The sequence below is a fragment of the Lissotriton helveticus genome, chromosome 11, assembly GCF_964261635.1.
Source record: "Lissotriton helveticus chromosome 11, aLisHel1.1, whole genome shotgun sequence".
In the NCBI taxonomy this organism is placed as follows: domain Eukaryota; kingdom Metazoa; phylum Chordata; class Amphibia; order Caudata; family Salamandridae; genus Lissotriton; species Lissotriton helveticus.
Window position 1 is genome coordinate 888,604,034 of NC_136072.1, and position 20,389 is coordinate 888,624,422.

Sequence of the window (20,389 nt, forward strand, 5' to 3'; positions counted from 1 at the left end):
CTGAAGGTAACATTACCCGAGATCCTAATAAGTCTGGAAGCCACAAAGGGCAGCAAGGCGGCTGGCCCAGATGGAATCCCGGCAGACTTGTACAAGGCAAATAGTGAATTCTGGGGCCCGATACTTGTACAACTTTTTAATGCAGCGCTGGTGAAGGGATTGAGTCCTTCCTGGTTCACATCAATTATTGTACCCATTTATAAGAAGGGAAACAGACAAGACTGTGCCTGTTATAGGCCAATATCCCTCCTTGACTCTTCAATAAAGATCCTTGGTAGAGAGATTTTAGCTAAATTGCAAAACTGGGTAGAGGAGTCTGGGGCAATCAGTGATTTACAATTTGGATTCCAAAAGGGTATAGGAACAACAGAGCAGGGTCTAAACTTATTTTGATCCAGCAGAAATATACCATGATAAAAAGGGAGCGTTTGTATTTTATATTTGTTGATCTTACATCGGCTTTCGATTGCGTGTCTCACTCTAAATTATGGGACTTGATGTCACGGCTAGGCGTGGAAAAGTCGATAATTCAATTTTTAAGGGAGTTATACTCAGGAGCCACTGCTGTTGTGCGTTATGGCAAAGGGGGGGAATGTAGTAGGTCTTTTGGAATAGGGCGCGGAGTGCGCCAGGGGTGCGTACTGGCGCCCTTTTTATTCCTTATCTATATAAATGGCCTGGAGAACCATCTGCTGCAAGAGTGCGGGGATATGCCTAAGATTGGAAAGAGATTTATCCCTGCACTGTTGTATGCAGATGACGCCGTCCTAATGGCTCGTACCCCCATGGCCCTGCAAAAATTGATAACATCCTTTAATTGGTTTATGCTCAGCCTTGATCTAAAAATAAATTGCAGTAAGACCTTTTCTATGAACTGTGGCACACGCATTAAAAAACAAATGAAATCGATGTATATAAATAACGCCCCTTTAGAAAGAACATCCACCTTCCCCTATCTTGGAATCTTGTTCCAGGAGACCGGCTCCTGGACAAGTGCGGTGAACGCAAGAACGCTCTTGTTTTCTAAGACAATTATGGCACTGAAGAGCTTTACAAGAAAATTGGGAATGAAACCGATCAGGGAAATTTTAACTATTTATAATGCAACGTGTGTATCTGTGGCAATGTATGGAGCAGGGCTCTGGGGTTATTCTAACATAAAAGCACTCCAAACAGTTGAAAATAAATTTCTACGGCACATCTTATTATTACCAGAAAGCACAGCGACTTTTATTTGCCATGCTGAGCTGGGGTTGCCGTATATTTCAGATATAATTAGAGTACAATCCATTCTCCTATGGCACAGAGTCTGGACTGTGAATGAATGTGTACTAAATCGTGCCATATTACAGGATGTTTTAAAACTTGGTAGAGTAAACGGAGTCGAAGGGTTAAACTATATTAGAACATTCCTGAAGGAAATTGACCGTTCACAATACTATGACGATCCGTCCACTATGGTACACATCCCCAGAAAAGCACTGAAAAAACTGTGTATGGACTGCCTTAGAGAAAATAGAATGTTTGAAGAAACTAAGAAGAACTCTGTCACTTCACATCAATTAATTTTAACCAGAGACAAATTACAGCCATACTTAAGCCTACATATGCCCAATTATGACAGATTCCTTTTAACACGTTTCAGATTTAATATTGTTTTTAGATTATTTACCTTCCCTGAAATGAACTCGTGGTCCAATGAACTGCCTGTATGCCCCTGTGATGAAAAATCTGTACAATCTAACGTGCATATTTTATTTTTCTGTAAATTTTATACATTGCCCCGTAGAAAACTGATCGTCCCTATCCTAAAGGAGATGCATTTGTACAGATGTCGCCCAGCGTTTTTAGAATTGCAAAAAATGGACAATGTTTTTACTGTTGCCTCGTTATCTGAGTATTTTAAACAGGTTTTTAAATATCGGAAATCAATTTGTTTAAACGAATTGTAACAGTGTAAATACTATGTACTATTTTTAACATCTTCCTTGTAAATTGCTGTAATATTCAAAATTGTAAATGAACTGTGACTTTCTGTTGCTTTTATGGTTATTGCTTTTTAACCGAATAAAGTACTTTTTGATCTTTGATCTTTGATCACTGTACAGGCAGTAACCTGGGGCTGCATGAAATCCCTTTGCAGATGGGTGCACAGTGACTTCTCTAGAGGGATACCATCAGGGGGCGCACTGACTGTGCACCTACTGACAGCTTTTTTGCATTTGCACCCTTGTCCATAATACTGCACGGGCACAGTGGTAAAGATATTCCCTCATGTCCATGGGGCCACACTCCCATGAAAATGAGGGAATGCCCTCCTGAGATAGCACTTATGCTACATGTGCACCAGTTCTATCTGTATTACAGATGGGGATGGACACGAGTCTGCGGCCCCATCTGTAATACCAAAGTCTCCCAGGGCGCAAAAAGTTGGCATCAAGCCAGTTATTCCCCCAGGGCACTCTCTGTAATATGGCCCCTGGCTGTTAATACTGGTAGTGGTGGCCAGATAGGCCTTGTTCATTGTCACCTGCCAGGGAGAGTTGCCTCATGGCTTCTCCTGTTTTTAAATTAGTCTATAAGCCCACAGCTAGAAGTCCTTTGTCCATCCATGTGGGGGACGGTTGATACATGTATGTTTATCATTTGTATGAAGTGTGTATGACTATGGCGGGCCAGGAATCTATTTTGATTCCATGTAATTGAGTGGTTCATAGGATGGGGGTTAGAGAGACCTGCCAGGCAACAATGTAAATTCCAGGGTTTCTCCAAAGTATTCCTCAAGTCCTTTGTAGTGGACCAAACTCTAGTTTGTGGACAGTAGGGGACAGGAAGTCCCTTTTGAAGTATAGGGAAAACCCTTACCTACTTCCTGCTCCATACTTCTACAGAAGTGTTAACCACAACAAGTTTAGAGTCAGTTAAGTGGGGAAGTCGTGGTCTCCCCTTTGTGCCTTTGTTTTGGGGCCTCTGTTGAGGGAGCTCCAAGCTCCACCCCGAATTCCACTTGACAAGAGTGGGAAAAGTATGTAGCCTGGCCAGTCTAGAATGAATACAGACGAGCCAGAAACTGCATGAAACTGATCCCAGAGCTGCACTTGTGGAGTGCACAAGATTTGTTTGCAAACTTGGTTGAGGTACAGGACCAAAACCCCCAGTCAGTGTCAAGCTTTCTCATCAGTCTGAATATATATCGCACAGCATTGGAGACCAAGAACATTTCTATGCTTCATGATTGGTGTCCCTGACTGGCAAATCTTCAATGCCAGGTTTGGGGATAGGACATCGAATTTCTACAACATTCCAGGAGAAGAGGTGTGTTGGGAAAAGAAGCCAATTGGCACCTAAGCCATGGGTGCTGGTGGTACCCTTTCATAACTTAGGGTCTAACTAGAAAAGGAAGACAGCAAGAAGCTGGAGCAGGAAGAACTGGAAGCAGCCCAGTGTAACCCTGTCCATGTTGTGAGTCTTGAGTCCTCTGTGTCTTTGCGGTTTTCTGAGAATCAGTATTCAGTAGCACCCACGATGGCTTGGTGCTCATGAACAATCATTACAGCATTCACTCAATCTCGCAAAAAAAGCCAGAGTGCCCATGACAACGTGGTGCTCCAGAAACATTGCAACTTTATTCAGTGGCCTTATCAGCAGAAATGTATTCTCCTTTGGAAGAGTGGCTCCAAATCGAAACCACAGTCAGTGGATATCCTCTCTCGGTATGCAATCACTGTTGCAATCCTAGTTGGCCCCTCGTCTTGTTTGGGGTGGTGGGATTTTGTTTGAATCCCAGGAAGATCCCCACGTGAAAACCCACTTGTCAATGAGCAGAGAGCAGTCTCCCTTTGACCTGTGTTTGTGTATCTTGTCTTCATCAATCAGAGAAGCTCAACTATCTACAAGACTTGAGGCATCATGCTGCATCAGCCAGGCCAGTGAGGAGTCATTGCGGTCCTACTCGGTGGGTCACATGGGACTATACAATACTGACAATCAGCCATATGCTGCAGCCCAGCCAGCAGGAGTGGGCCCTACTTTCCGAGGCCTGAAATTCATATCACCCCACATTAATATAACCCCAAACCTCCAAGAGCTCCAGTGGCTCCCAATCCACAAGCCAGCACCCTTCAAACTGCTCACATACACATCCAAAGCCTTACATTACATTGGCCCCTCTTATCGCAACAGCTGCATAAACTTCCACAAACCTACAAGAAAATCTCTGCCCAGCTGAACACCTACTTGTGCACACCCCCTGCGTTTGAGGAACATGAGCCGGTGGTTGTGCATCTACCTCACTCCTAAAGCCTGGAATAACCTGCCTCTGAACATCAAAGCTGCCTCTCCAGTTCTTGAATTCCACAAGAAACTGAAGACCTGGCTCTTCATGTAACCCTGCCTTGGCTCTGCACATACAGCTTCTGCTTCTGTGTCTTGATACCCTTACGGGTGAGTTGTGCACTATGAAAATAAAGATAGCATAACATAACGAAAGTTACAGCGCAAAGGTGTGAGGCATTGTGAGGACAAATTTTACTTTGGGGACAATTTAAACTCTACAACAAACCTAGCCATAATCATTTTGGAAGGAGGGAAGGTACCAATTGGCAGGGAATCGAGGGGTGGGGGTTCACAAGATCTCAAGTCGACAATGGTCCCCAAGAGTGCAGTGTTTCATAATGTGCACTAGCAGTATCTAAACAGTATTTTACCATTAGGAAAAGCGTAAGCCAGTATTGAACGGTCCACTCGCACATTAGTTTCTTTCTTGATGGCTGACTACCATGCTCTTACCTGATAATGTTTAAGTGTTGTATTGTGCTGAAAGTGAAGTATTTGTTCTTTTAAGCATCTGGACAATGATGTATCTGCTTTTATTACATGTCTCCTTGAGTTTGGCGTTTTTACCCCACACTACCTGCTGAGTTAGGTTTGGACCCCTAGTCTTCACTACCTTGAGGGTCAATTGCTAAAAATGTGTGTATGGCACTCAATTTCTGGCTCAATAATGGAGAAGGCACCGTCCAAGGGCATAAATGTAAAATTAGATAACCTTAAATATTCTGTCCATTTGAAGGTTTCCTTTGGCCTGTATAAGGAATGTGTGCCACCTTTAGTTTGTATTTTGACCATAACAACTGAATATCATAGCTCGCTAAGCCCCAGATTGGGTAGGAATTTTGCATCCTTGCTGATGTCTGCAAATAGTTCTGTCCCAAAATTCGGAAATGCATATAGAGTTCAGCTTGGTACAATAGTATCACAAACAAGAATATAGATAATATTTAAAACATTGTATTATATTATAATTCTTTTCAACCTTTACGTAATTAACTTACATAGTGTAATCAACACAAGGCAGAAAGTTAAACTGGAGCATAATAGGTTCATTGCTTATCTCAGCCACAGCTCAACACCGCAGACTAACTTGCCCTGATAGAATCATGAAGATTCATTTAAAAATAGAACTCCATCCATAAGCTGTATACGAGCCTAGACAAACAATGTACTGCATTGTTTCTAGCTCCTTTAATGTATTCTACTTCAAAGGTATACTCTTGAACTCACAACTTATTCCCATCAATACAGCATCAAAATACAGTATAAAAGCCATCCATATTCATACTAATATTATAAAGAGAGAGCCCAAACCTTTGAGGCGGGTAATCTCCGTAACCACAGCAACAATCACAACACAGCACCAATCACAACACCCAATACAGCGTTGGAAAGGGCAGTTGCAGCAGAAGGACATAGGCTATGCAGACGGCCACCATATATATATATATTTTTTTGCAGAGTTTTATATAGCGCGAACTTGACCCGAACTGAATCAGGTATCAGAGCGCTTTACATAGCACCAGTTACGTTACATGAGGACACACATTCATTTTTGTTAGGCACGGGGAGATTAAGTGATTTGCCCAGAATCGCAGGATGTTTGGCGTCGTTACCAAGACTGGAACCCAGATCCCCAGGTCCGAGGTAGAGCACCTTAGCAGTTAGGCCAACTCCTCTATACATTTAAAAGGTAAAAGAACCGTGCCAGCAAAGTAGTCCCTTGTGGGCGTGTCTGCGTTGTGCTGTGGGCGTGGGCTGGGGGCGTGACTAACGCTGGGGGCGTGTGGTACGGCCATCACATCGTGGGCTGTGGGCTTGTGCTGGGGGGCGTGACAAACACTGGGGGCGTTTGTCCGCCCTTCATGCCATGTGAGTCGTACATACAAGCGCCAATTACGTTGCTGCGCAGCATCAAGGGGCAGAAGATCGTCTGCTGTGGCCGTGTGCTGGGGGTGTGACAAACGCGTTCACCTGGAGGCCTGGTAAGCAACGTTACTGCAGCCTCTCCTGCGTGCTGTTACTGAACTCTCTCATTCAACGAAATTACACGCGCCTGCTACCATCAACCAGGGCTATAGCCGGGCTCAGGCGGCGGATCAGTACACTAATTACACCCGCCTGATAACATCAACCAGGCCTGCATCTGGGCCTCAAGCAGGGGAACACGCAAATGAGCGTGTCTGCGGGGACAATTACTGCAGCCTCTCCTACTCGCTGTCACTCAACTCTCTCATCAAACGGATTTACCCGCGGCTGATAACTCTCTCATTCAACGACATTACACGCGCCTGCTAACATCAACCAGGGCTGTAGCCGTGCTCAGGTGGCGGATCACTACACCAATTACACGCGCCTGCTAACATCAACCAGGGCTGCAGCTGGACCTTCTTCGTCCCTATTCTAATTAAACAAAAATTTGTGTCTACCGCGAGATTTTAAAATAAATTACCCTTGCCAAATACACACATTACACACATTCTATTTCATACCCAGACAACGTCGGGACGGGCTGCTAGTTCTTAGTAAAAATGTTTTCCGAAGTGGTATGTTGTCTGATATTACTGTAAACACTTAACTCTATAGAAAATTCCTGAATGTATTTTTAGTGAAATTCACAACCAAGCCTCGTTCTCTAGTATAGGGTAAATCCGCTCAGCCCACCTGCGGATCTTTGCACAAAGGCTTTGTTTTTTTTCTCCGTTGTCTTATACTTGCAAGTACAGCCCGCAATTCCTCAAAGCTAATAGCAATTGTTTCTCTTTTTAGCACAGATGCCTGTAAATTGAGTTCTTTCTCCAAATCCCCTATGACCTAGTCAGACCCTTCTTTGTTCTTGGCATCAAGTTTGAGTTCAACATTTTTATTTTTTAACATTCTCATTGTGCACATTTCTTTCTGATACCCTCTCAATAGATTCAATACTACGAAGGAGAAACAAAGATTTATCTGTTATGCAGTTTCCATATTTCTGATTTTCTTCACTAAGGCCCAAATGCATGAAAGGAAAATCTGGTTGCAAAGGGGCAGATTCTCAGAATCTGCCCCTTTGCGACTGGTATTTTTGCATTTGGGATGCATCATCCCAAATGCAAAAATCGCAATTCAAGGAATCTCTAAATCTCTAACCCCCAGATTCATCATTGTCCTCTTTTGCGAGTCCTTAATAGCGATTATTAAGGAATCGCTATTAAAGACTAGCAAAACGGGATGCATGTAGAAATCGCAATTTATTTTGCGATTTCTACTGCTTCCTTATTTGCGATTCGCTAATTGCTAATCGCAAATAAGGAATGGCTTTCCCTTTCATTCCTATGGACCTCAAGGCGTGCTCCTTCAAAGTAAGGGCCTGTTCAAGGCGAACGCTGAGATTTTTGACACAGGTTTTCGGAGTGGGGGCAGGGGGGGGAGGCCAGATCGGTTGGCCACCAGTTAGGGGTCCACAATAATTGGGCCTCACCAAAAAGCATGATCTCCGTCTTTCCCACATTGCACTGAAGGAAATTGTTCCTCATCCATTCTGAAATAATTCTCATACCTGTAGAGTAGGTCGCCTGCACTGAAAAAGTGAACTTTTCGAAAGGAAAAAGCAGCGGAGTATCGTCTGCATAGGAAAAGGGAATAAACCCACATGGCCTTAACAGGTTGGCCAAGGGAGCCACGTAGATATTCAACAAAGTTGGGCTCAAGCAGGAGCCCTGAGGTACTCCCTTGGTCAGTGCTGTTGAACGAAATGGGCCAAGGTTGACTACCTGCGAACAAGAGGATGAAAAATTCCTCAGCACCTGAAGAGCAGAATCTCTGAGTCCAATCTCCTCGAGTCTCCAGAGCAGTATCTGGTGGGAGACCGTGTTGAACGTGGCGGATAGGTCCAACAGCACCAGAATCGTGGAATTGCCCCTGTCTAGGGTCATCCTGATGTTATCGGTGACCGCTAGTAGGGCAGATTCTGTGCTGTATTTAGGCCAAAAGCCTGACTGAGAGGAGTCAAGGCTACCCGTCCGCTCGACATGATTGGAGAGATGTTTATTTATATGTGTCATCAGAAATCCACACACGGACTGGTAGAAGACGAAGAGGGTGGTCAGTTACCTCCTTATGTGTCTCTTATACTTTATTTACAGCCACCGTGGGATACACCAGCTCCGGACGGTAGCGGTCCCTTTAAGCCAAGAACCTCTCTATTCCAGGAAGAACAGACGCCCCATGTGACCCAGTCACATGCACCTATCGGATTACCGAAGAAGGAAGGAGTAGCCTTCTTAAAGGAAGACGAAGCAAAGGGGGGCGTCCCCTTCGGAAGTCGCGGAAACTTCGAGTGGAGGGAGAGCCCGAAACCCGACATCAACTAGAGACCAGACCTTCCTGGCGTCCAACAGCGAGACGGTGACCTATCGAGGAGCCAACGGAGCTGCCCCGGAGAAACCTACGGAAGGGAGCCGGACCCGGTCTGGTACTGCAAAACTGCTAACCACGCTCCTGGAGGAGCGTGACTACCGGAGGTACGTGCTCTGGTTCGAGGCTGGTTCCGGAAGGGGTCTTCCGCCACCTGGATTGAGTCACGAGTTTAGGGGGGGGGAGCCCTGATAACCTAAGCTCCATAGCTGAGACAATTTTTTTGTTTTGGCAGCACACGCATTTTTCCTGTTTTGTTCGTTCTGCTATTGGTGACGGTTTGGGTGTTTCCCCCTCACACCTTCCCCTTGTATACCACCCTGCAAACACAAGAGTACAAAGTGACGTGGATTTTTTTTTTGTTTTCTTCTTTTTCCGTTCGGTTCCATTTTTTGGGAATTAGTCGAGAACGCGACTACGTGAGAACGGATCCATAAAGGACAAGTCTCCATCCTGATAAATAAAGAAGGACAGACGTATTCCCTGTATATCCAACTGTGCAGAAAGATTCAATAAAAGTCTTTCCATAGAGTTGGCATGTGTTCTCCACAATATGTTTCTCCAATAACTTGCTCAGGAAAGGGAGGAGAGAGATGGGACAGAGATTAGTGCGCTCATTAAGCGGGGCCTTGATGTTCTTGCGGATAGGCATGACCTGTGCTGCTTTCCATTCTAAAGGAACAAGGCCCTCTTCCAGGGAGAGATTAAGAAGATGCACAATGGAAGGGGACAGTTGACAGGCAAGGGAAGTGGTGATCTTAGCCGGGATGACATCCAGAGGGGAGCCTGATTTTACAATGAGAATCAGTGACTCTACCTGTGTAACCGGGGGGAAGCTTCCTAGTAATTGAGTGGATATCTGAGCAGGCACATTCGGAGGTATGATGATTGAAGAATGTCTCCCTGACAAAACTATTTTATCGTAAATTAGTTCTATTTTCTATGTAAAAAAGTTCTAATGTCATTACACGGTTTTTGTGTAGGAACTACTGAGTTCTCACAAGCTTTAGGATTAGTAAAAAACTGGAGAACACGATATAACACTTTGGGGTCATTATGAGCCTGGTCCAGTTGCAATGGTATGTAGGCTTTGCGAGCCACCCTAATTTTGCCATGGTAATCGGCCAGAGACAATCTCTGTCTTTCTCATCATGGATAAAACGCCATCTTTTTTCATGCTTCCTACAAACTCATTTCTGAACTCGAAGATGGGAGGAGTAACAGGCTTTCTGGGGGCACTTGGAAATAGTGGGGAGAGATTTCAGTGGTGCTAGCTGATCAATAGCACTAGAGGCGGCCCGATTGTATTTGATAAGGGCATCCTCTATATTGTCTGAGACTGTGATCAGTGGCTCTACAAAAGAGGCCTAAAAGCCCTCCGGGGTGACTCTCTTCCATTGCCTGCAAAGATGGTGGGTAGCAGGGCTAAGGCTGTTTGTCTTCCTTGCGGCCTGAATAGAGAATTCAATTGACGCATGGTCAGACCACGGCAATAGCTGTGGAGGTTTACAAGAAACATTGGGGGAGTTGGAAAAAATAATATCCAAGGTATGGCCGGCTATATGTGTAGGGCCCTCGTTAAGCTTGGTTAGCCCCAATAGGGCTAGATCCGCCAGGAGTGTCCCATCATCCACATTAGAGGTAAACTCACTGTGTATGTTAAAATCACCTAGCAGCAAAAAATTGCTGCTCGGGATCACATAAGGGGCGATTAACTCTGGGAGTTGAAGAAAGAAATCAGTTAGAGAGCCGGGGGGTCGATAGACTAGGGCCCCCTTCAAGCTCATTTGGGGCGAGAGGTCTATACGAACTACCATAACTTCCAGATTGTGTCACTATGTTGTTATAATATGGTGACCTTAATGCTATCTCGATGTACTATACCCCCACCTTTAATTTTCTATCTATCCGGACAAGCCTAAATCCCTCAGGCAGATCGAGGGTGATGGCGGGGACGGAATGTGGCTTCAGCCAAGTTTCGGTCAAGAATGCAAGATCAGGCTGCTCAGAGGAGAGGAGATCCAAACCTTGGCAGAGTGCTTGGGAAGAGATCTTACAGTGCATAGTAGACTTCTCCACCCCGGCTGAGAATTGTTTGAATGTTTGCCTGTGTTGGTCCTATGGGGGGTCCTGAATTAAAATGTTCGGAGATTGCAGGTTGGGTGGCAAAGGGTTATATATTAACAGAGGCACAGCAAGGGGCCCCGTTAGTTGATACTTTCTCATCAAAGGAGCATTGGAACCGGCAACCTAGGCATGAGAAAGGGCCCTCCGTAAATGGTCAGGTGTCAGACCGACCGGCGAGGCAAGGATTAGATCTCATATCCAGCAACTCTTTAATAGAAAATACCAAGCTCAGTGGGGGGGGCCATGATCTGCCGTGAATTGGCCAGGGTCCCTGGCTCCTGGCGACTCCTGGGCGCGGAAGGCCGCAGACGGACTTGCCTTTAGCACGCCATTGCGCGCCCACTGCGCGAAGAGAATAACATCCGGTTTTATAGAGGGGTGCCACTAGAATGCTAACCTCCCTCAATAATGGGCGTGAGACCAGCCTCCCTCCACGCAAACGAGCTAGCCTCGCGGTGGACCAGGAAGAAGTGGTCAAAAGCAAAATGCAGGTAAGAAAACAGTATGACCATAAAACATTAAAGATTAAAAATTGTGCAGTCACTGTAGTTCAAAGACAGACTTATCAGCATTACAATCACGCCACACTGTCAGCGCCCCATCTTTCTCATGGCCCGCGCCTCTCATGGATGTTCCCGCTCCAAGGTCCCTCCAACTCCTCTCAACTGGTAAAACTATTTTAAATGTTGTCCGGTCTGAATCCGGTCACTACAGAGAAGAACAACCCTGGTGGGCGGGAAAACAGAAAGGGCGAAGGCTCAAGGCCAGGGATCCCGGAAGGCTAAGGATCCTGGCATGGATTCATAAAAGTAATTAGGTGGAGATTAAAAAGAGGCAAAGAGTACAAAACAACGAAGCCTCAAATATCCAGAGCATCAGAGAAGTGTGTGCTGCTTCTCTGCTCTGTTTATAGGGTGCCTTAAATGGCCCTTTTGCACGCTGACAGCATATCCCACTTCAAGGTGGTTGCTCTTCTACAGCACATTTGCAATAAGGACCTGTATCCACAGAGACTGTCCAGCCACTCGCATAGCAAAAGATGTCAGCCAGAGTTCGACTTCCTCTTCCGTGGTGACAACTGGGTGCTAGGAGAGTACACGCTTGTAGAAGCAGACTTGCATGGTGGCGCGCATGGGCAGGGCAGCTTTTTAGCCCACTTCATAAAAATACACCTAGGAAAATATGTGGCGAGGAAGTAGAGGATCCGAGAAAGTGTACGGAAAGGAGCCCTTCAATTTCGATTCTGACAGATTATTTTGAGTACCTGCATGGAGTAATTTACATTATCACTGTTACACCTGCCATAGTCTTGGTTTGTGTCGAGTAAAACTATTCATGAAACCATTGGTGTGTCGGTCGTCTGTTGCAGTTCATGGGGCAGGTGCATCAACAGTGAAATAATGAATGACAAGATATCCTTTGGCCTTCATTTGGATGAAATCCACGATGGAAAAAATCAAAACGTTACACATAAAATTGATTGATTTTAAAATTGGAATCCAAGCCTGTAATATTCAGCCACGTGTATGCTTATAATGTGTTATGTGCGATGGATACCTGCGAGATCCAGAGAAATTGTGGCATACCTCCAGAATACAATTTCTTCTTCTAAATTAAGTGACAAGTTCAAACCATAACTGTTTCAATGAGGGAAACTGAACAATCCGCTCTCAATCAATCAATCAATCATAGCATTTGTATAGCGCACTACTCACCCGGAAGGGTCTCGAGGCGCTTGGGGGAAGGGGTCTGCTATTGCTCGAACAGCCAGGTCTTGAGTTGTCTCCTGAAGGCGAGATGGTCCTGGGTCAGCCGAAGGTGGGTGGGGAGGGAGTTCCATGTCTTGGCCGCCAGGTAGGAGAAGGATCGTCCTCCGGCGGTGGCTCTTCGGATGCGTGGTACGGCGGCGAGGGCGAGGCTTGTCGAACGTAGCTGGCGGGTGGGCGTGTAGAAGGTCAGGCGGTCGTTGAGTTACTTGGGGCCCAGGTCGTGGAGAGACTTGTGTGCGTGGGTGAGGAGTCTGAACGTGATTCTCTTGCTGACGGGGAGCCAGTGCAGGTCCCTCAGGTGGCCGGAGATGTGGTTGCGTCGGGGGATGTCCAGGATGAGTCGGGCGGAGGCGTTCTGGATGCGTTGGAGTCTTTTCTGTAGCTTGGCTGTGGTTCCGGCGTAGAGTGTGTTTCCGTAGTCCAGTCGGCTTGTGACGAGTGCCTGGGTGACCGTCTTCCTGGTTTCGGTCGGGATCCATCGGAAGATCTTGCGAAGCATGCGTAGGGTGTTGAAGCATGATGAGGCAACGGCGTTGACTTGTCTGGTCATCGAGAGGGAGGAGTCCAGGATGAAGCCTAGGTTGCGTGCGTGATCTGTTGGCTTGGGAGTGATGCCCAGGGCGGGGGGCCACCAGGAGTCGTCCCAGGCGGAGGGCGATGGTCCCAGGATGAGGACTTCCGTCTTGTCTGAGTTCAGTTTCAGGCGGCTGTTCTTCATCCACTCGGCGACGTCTTTCATCCCTTCGTGTAGGCTAGTTCTGGCGGTGGCGGGGTCTCTGGTGAGGGAGAGGATCAGTTGGGAGTCGTCGGCGTAGGAGATGATGTTGAGGTTGTGTTGGCGTGCGATGGCTGCAAGGGGTCTCATGTAGACGTTGAAGAGGGTGGGGCTGAGTGATGATCCTTGTGGTACGCCGCAGATGACTTTGGTGGCCTCGGATCGAAACGGGGGGAGGCGGACTCTCTGTGTTCTTCCGGCGAGGAACAAGATGATCCATTCCAGTGCCTTCTCTTGGACACCTGTGTTGCTGAGGCGTTGAACTAGGGTGCGGTGGCAGACAGTGTCGAACACTGCGGAGAGGTCCAGGAGGATGAGGGCCGCTGTTTCCCCGTTGTCGAGCAGGGTTCTGATGTCGTCGGTGGCTGCGATGAGGGCGGTCTCGGTGCTGTGGTTGGCTCGGAAACCGGACTGCGAGGGGTCGAGGGATCCGTTCGTCTCGAGGAAGGCAGCAAGCTGTCTGTTGACGGTCTTCTCGATGACTTTGGCAGGAAAAGGGAGGAGCGAGATGGGGCGGTCGGTGGGGTCCGCTGTTGGTTTCTTCAGTAGGGCGCTGAGCTCAGCATGCTTCCAGCTCTCCGGGAAGGTGGCGGTGTTGAAGGAGATGTTGATGTCCCGGAGTTGGGATGCGATGATGGGGTCGGCCTTGTTGATGACGTGGTGGGGGCAGGGGTCGGTTGGAGATCCGGAGTGAATGGTGTTCATCGTGCGGGCTGTGTCTTCGGTGGTCACCGTGGTCCAGGTGCGGAGGGTGGCGGTGGGGGGCGTTGGTTCGATGGTTGGGTGCGTGGATGGTGCGCCGAAGCTGTTGTGGATGTTGGCGATCTTGCGGTGGAAGAACGAGGCGAGAGCGTCGCAGAGGTCTTGTGAAGGAGTGATGTCGTTGTTGCCGGTGCTGGGGTTGGAGAACTCCTTGACGATGCTGAAGAGTTCCTTGCTGTCGTGGGTGTTGTTGTCGAGTCGTTCCTTCAGTGATTTCTTCTTGGTGGTGCGGATGAGCTGGTGGTGCTTGCGGGTGACTTGTTTGAGGGTGGTCATGTTGTCTGTGGTCTGGTCGAGGAGCCAGGCTTTCTCGAGGGTGCGGCAGTTCTTTTTGGAGTCCTTGAGTTCTTCGGTGAACCAGGTGGCTTTCTTGCTTCTGGGTCTGCTGGGAGGGTTCTTCAGTGGCGCGAGGTCCTCTGTGCAGGCGGTCAGCCACTGTGTAAAGTTGCGGGCTGCTTCGTTGGGGTCCGTTGTGCTGGCGGGCGGGTTCTGGCTGAGGGAGGTGGTGAGCTGCTCGGTGGTGATCTTGCTCCAGCTCCTGTGAGGAACCTGTTGCGGGTGGTGGTGGGTTGTGGTTCTTCTGAAGCTGAAGTGGACGCAGCTGTGGTCGGTCCAGTGAAGTCCGGTGGAGTGGCTGAAGGTGATGTGCTTGCTGGATGAGAAGACGGGATCAAGCGTGTGGCCGGCGTAGTGGGTGGGGGTGTTGACCAGTTGCTTAAGTCCGAGGTTTGCGATGTTGTCCAGCAGGGCGGCGGTGTTGCGGTCCTTGTTGTTCTCCAGGTGGAAGTTGAGGTCCCCTAGGGGGATGTAGTCATCGGAGGGGAGGGCGTGCGGGCTGATGAAGTCCGTGATGTCTTCGCTGAATTGTGTGCGTGGTCCCGGGGGACTGTAGACGAGGGTACCTCTGAGGGTCGTCTTTGGGTCGGTGTGTATCTGGAAGTGGAGGTGCTCTGCGGCGGAGAAGGTGTTGTTGGAGTCGGTCGTGATGCGGATGGTGTTCTTGTGTACCATGGCGATGCCTCCTCCAGTCTGGTTGGCGCGGTCCCTCCGGGTGATCTTGTATCCGTCTGGGATGGTGATGGCGATGTCGGGTGCAGAGGAGGCGTTCATCCAGGTTTCTGTGAGGAAGCCGACGTCTGGTGAGGTTGTGTCGAGCAGGTTCCAAAGTTCGATGGCGTGTCTGTGGGCGGAACGGGTGTTGAGCAGGATGCACTTGAGGTGGTTGCTGCTGGTGCTCGGCTTGGCGGGTGTGGTGCAGGTCCGGAGGCAGGTGAATTTGCAGGCTTGGCAGGTGAAGGGTCCGTGGGTGCGTTTCGGGGTGGCTCGGTAGCAGGCGGGGGTTCGGCCGGCGTTGAGTGCGTTGAGGGTGGCGGCGGCGTAGGTCCGTCGTGTGGGCAGGCATCTTCGGGGGACAGGGGTCCTGGCGCTGGGCGCGGTCCAGGCGCGGACGGGCGCAGACGGGCTTGCCTTTGGCGCGCCTTCGGCGCACGATCGGCGCGCACACTGCGCGTGAACGCTGCGCGCACGCATGGTCTCCATTTAAGGCAAAGTGGGAGGGAGGGGCAGCTGGGAGGCGGGAGCGGGGAGGGCACAGAAGAGAAGTGGGCGGGGCCGCGATCTCCGGCGGCGGGAAGCGGAGGTCACAGGGAACCGGGGCTGAAACACAAAGAAAAAGTCACGGCGCAAAAGACAGGGGCAATACAGGCAACAAGTGGGGGACAAGTGGGGAAGTACAAGTGGGGAAATAACACACAGAGCACTTGGCAGAAATGGCAACGATCAGCAGCGAGCAAGGGAGGGGGCACATAGACACAGCTGGAGGGACGTGCGGCGCGGGGGTGTCCTGAGGACACCCCCTCTCCATAAAAAGAAGGGTCACGTGGATTATCCTCAAGAGAAATGAATCTTTTGAAGTCTATTTGCAGTTATTTATCAGTCTCAGATTATAAATGAGAATTAGTATTGAATTCACATGTATCCCTACCATACCCCGAGAGGCCAAGGCTATAACTGAGAGTATTTGCTTAAAGTGGTCCTTGTGACCTTAAATGATGCTATAGTCATTTGACAAATACAGCCTCTGCCATTTTGCTCATCGTAGATGAGCCAAACCAACCTTGTGCACAGGTAAACAATTGAGTATAAAAACTACATAATTAAGCACCCAGAATAATGGAATAACTAAATTGAATAATTGTTTTATTGTTCAGATAAACGTAATAATATCGTAAAATCACTTGAATTGTTTTACTAAAATTCATTCTAGTTGAATATTCATATTCTTATATTTTATTTTCAGGCTTGGTGGCAAGTTCTAATGTGGATCTGAAGAAAGAGTTACTTGAGAAGGTAAATTCTATTCTTTCAGGATACCCTTTTTATAGTGCCTATTCCATAAATTTGGCTGAAAATGTCCTTCTCTGTTCTCTTCTTTAAAGGAAGAAGAAGGGGAGACATACTGTCATTCACCTAACCTATCCTTTCTGTCCTTTGTGCTCTACTAATGATACCACTTTGTTAATGAAAGCGAATGCAGATAATGTGCTGCAATTCAGTAACAACAGTTTGTCTCTCTGCCAAGTATGTCATGGATGGACTTGGTTGGCTTCACCATTTTGGAATATGAAGTGGGTGTGCTCTTCTTATGAGAAACCTGTGGAAGGCCCAGGGAAATACTTTAAATAAGTAAGCTCAATGTGATATTGCATCATTCGCAATCAGGATTCAGGGCTGGTTACATTAATGAGTCGTCCCTTCTAGGTGTTGGGGAATATCTTCGAGGTCAAGTGGTTGCAGGCAATACTGCAACACTGATTGTTTTAGATCTCAGTGCTGCATTTGACACTGTGAATCATACCACTCTGCTCTGTAGCCTATATTTGAGATCGCTGGTAGTTTGGTACTGTCCAAGTCATACACTTCGATCAAGCCAGCAGGATCTGGCAATTTTCACCTGGATCAGGAAATCTCATCAAGGTGGCAGTTCATTTGCATTTCTTGGGCATAAGCTTTGTAACGATCTGCCACACTGTCGAAGTCAATTTAACATAACATAAATTAACAATATCCTGCGTTCATAAGATCTCTACAGGATTCTTAAAACAGAAGGCAGCATTGTGCATCATGCTACATCTCCTCATAACTTCCATTAGCATGCTCTCACTCTGGCAGCTGGCACAGAACATTTTAAAGAGAACGGCAAAGGGTCTAGCCAGTGAGCTAATGTCATTCTCTTTGCATGTGCACCTACAAAGAGAAGAGACCTCTAAATGATAGGCTGGTCTTGCTGAAACAGCAACAACATTGTGGAAGTGCCTCAGAAGCTCTTTCAGACAGTTTATAAAGTGAGGACCCATAAAATAAAGTTGTACACCTACATCAATAAAAACGTTCCTTTGCACATAAATACTGAAGGAGAATATTAATATAGGCTTCAGAGGGAAAGAGGAGAGGTAGGTGGAAAAGAGTTGGAAAGGTGCTGTGCATTTCTTGTATGTTGGAAAGTGAACAATATTGAAGTCGCGGAGGGCATAATGAAGGGAGAATGATAGCAGATCTGAGGAGGTTATTAAAAGAGGAGCTGAGATGGTAAAGTAGGTGGCAATTGAAGGAAAAGATGGAGTTTATAGGAAAGAACACGTTGGAGGAAAATGGATGTAGCATGGTGATTAAAAAGGAGAAAAAGATTATTTAACTTTATGAAAATAAGGGGAGAACAGGAAATAAAAGGGGGAAAAAGATGAGTGTGGAGCGAAAAGGGTATATCTTTATACAGAAAGGAGAGGTAGGAATATGTGGTTGCTAGTACAACCTCCCTAAACATGTAATCTGGACAAATGGTTGCAGCCTACCAAGATGATATAAGATGAACAGGCCTCACATGGTCTATAACCTCAACATGTGAGGTAAGACCAATTACTTGGAATAGGAACTCTCATCACATTTTGTGTCATGCTTCATCATTGAGTCCCATCTACACCCCAAACCTGAAATATTTAGGTGGGCTCAACCGTTTTTGGGAGATCTTACATACTATTAGTAGACCAGATGGCATCCAAATATAGTGAAGACTTGTCTAGAAGAACACTCCGGACTGCATTTATTTGTAGTGCTTCTATCCAGAGTAATATGACACATGATATCACTTTGACTCGGGCACCATATTATGCAGGGAACATACCCAAAGGGGCAAGGATGTAGGCCAAAACGTATAGACCAACAACACGGGTGCTGGAGTAATTAACTTTCATAAGCATTACATAAAACTCATTATTAATCTTATATGTGGAATAAAGGTCTACACCTTTTTGTGCAGAGAAAAGGGTATAGACAATAAATGAAACCCGAGGAGGAAATTGATGAACAAGGATAAAAATATGAAATTGAAATCTAGGTTAACGTGATGGGGGGAAAGGCAAAATGGTGGGGAGAGAATGGAAACTGTGGGAAGTGAAAATTGGAAATGGTATAAAAGTTGAGGGAAAAGGTGAAAAATGGGAGGATCAGAAAAGTGAAGGATCAAGGAAAGGGAGCGAAAAATGGGAAACATAAAATAAGGGTACTGGGCTCAAGAAGAGTAAAAATGGGAAATTAGATGGAAAAAAGAGAATTAAAAAAATTAAATGGGTCAGAGAAAAGAGTCCTGGGAAGGTAGAAGGTGTAGGGAGCAGGTGGAAGAAGGGGAAAACACATGAGAAAAGGAAAATTGGAGGAAGAAAGGAGAAAGATGATGTGGGTGGTGGAATTTAGAACAAGGGAAATGTAGATGCTGGGAAAGGGGCGCAGGTACCAAAGAATAGTGAAAGAAGAAAGGGCAGGTGAGAGGTTTGCAATCTGTGATAAACAGAGGTAGATGCAGAAGGCATGGACTAGGATAAAGTAAAAGTGATGAGAGGGGAGTTAATAAAGGAGTGAAGGGAAAGGAGACAGCAGTGAAGCAGAGTGGGTTGGAAGGGGAAAAGGAGAAGAAAAGCAAACATGAGGGAAAGAGGGGATACCTGGAAGGGAAAAAGAGAGGCCGTAAGGAAGACAGGAAACATAGGTTTAAAGGGAAGTGCAATTTGTTAAATAGCTACACCGAAGAGGTTGAGAGACATATCACCAACTCTTCCAAGCACAGAGACCTTTGGATACTTGTTATGCCCACTGGAATGAACAGATGAGGAACAAGCACTGACAAAGCCAATAAGTCTCACCTGTGCAAGAGCTATTGGCTTTGCCAATGTGTCTTAGCCATGTTGTATACCAGCTTGGCTGCTGTTCAGCATGGATAAAAGTTTGTTGTTTAGAGGAGGGCGGCCAGCGGATTGGCATGGAATGTCACGAAGTAGAGGAGTAAAGTGTTGTGGAGTGGCATAATGTGTCATAGAGTAGGGTGTTATAGAATGGAGTGTTGTGTTAGAACGGAGTGTCAAGGATTAGAGCAGAGTGCTGTTGATGGAGGCGTAAAGTGAAGTGCCATAGAGTGTCATGGAGGGGAGTAGAGCGTCATAGCATTGAGTGGAGTAAAGTGGAGGGCCATAGTGTTGAGGAATGGCTCACAGTGCTGTGGGGTAGAGTGTTGTGGAAGGACATGGAGTGGTGTGGAGTAGAGTGACATAGGGTAGAGTAGAGTGGAGGGGTATAGAGTTGCATAGCACCATGTGGAGTAAAATGTCATAGATTGGAGAGCCGTTGAGTGAAGTGGCATAGAGTGTCATAAATTGGGGCTGCTTAAAGTGTCTCTGTCGTAGAGTGGAGTACAGTGTCATTAAATAGAGTGTTGTGTCGCAAAGTGGAGGGGCATGGAGTGTCGTAGTGTAGCGTGGAGTTGCATGGAGTGGCATTGCATGGAGTTGTGTGGAGTGGCGTAGCTTGGAGTCCTGTGGAGTGGCATAGTGTTTCATCCTACTAGAGAGTCGTACAATGTTGCAGAGTGGACTAGCAAATAGTGACATAGAGTGGAGTGGTAAAGAGTGGAGTGGAGTAGAGTGTCAGAGTTGAGTGATGTGATGTGAAGTGGCATTGGGGAGAGGGGAGAAGAGTATTATAGTGTGTCGTAGAGTGAAGTGTTGTAGTTGGGAGTTGTGTAAAGTGGAGTATGCATGGTGTGATAGCACATTGCCATTAGACAAAACATTTTACATTGAAATAGCTTTACATTTGCACAGAAATACAGTTTTACTGATTAAAAACTGCACAGTGCGCAAACGATAATGTGTGGCAATAGCATCACCAAGTGTACTGATTT

The 20,389-nt window shown here is 46.9% G+C and overlaps 1 protein-coding gene across 1 annotated transcript in view; it reads left to right on the forward strand.

Annotated features, from left to right (window-relative positions):
* Nucleotides 1-20,389, forward strand: part of NOS1 (nitric oxide synthase 1) — a 1,595,398-nt gene that overhangs the window by 89,090 nt on the left and 1,485,919 nt on the right. The window contains exon 2 of the mRNA XM_078667121.1: nucleotides 16,460-16,509. The gene's annotated coding sequence lies outside the window, so the exon portion shown is untranslated. The remainder of the gene's footprint in view (nucleotides 1-16,459; nucleotides 16,510-20,389) is intronic.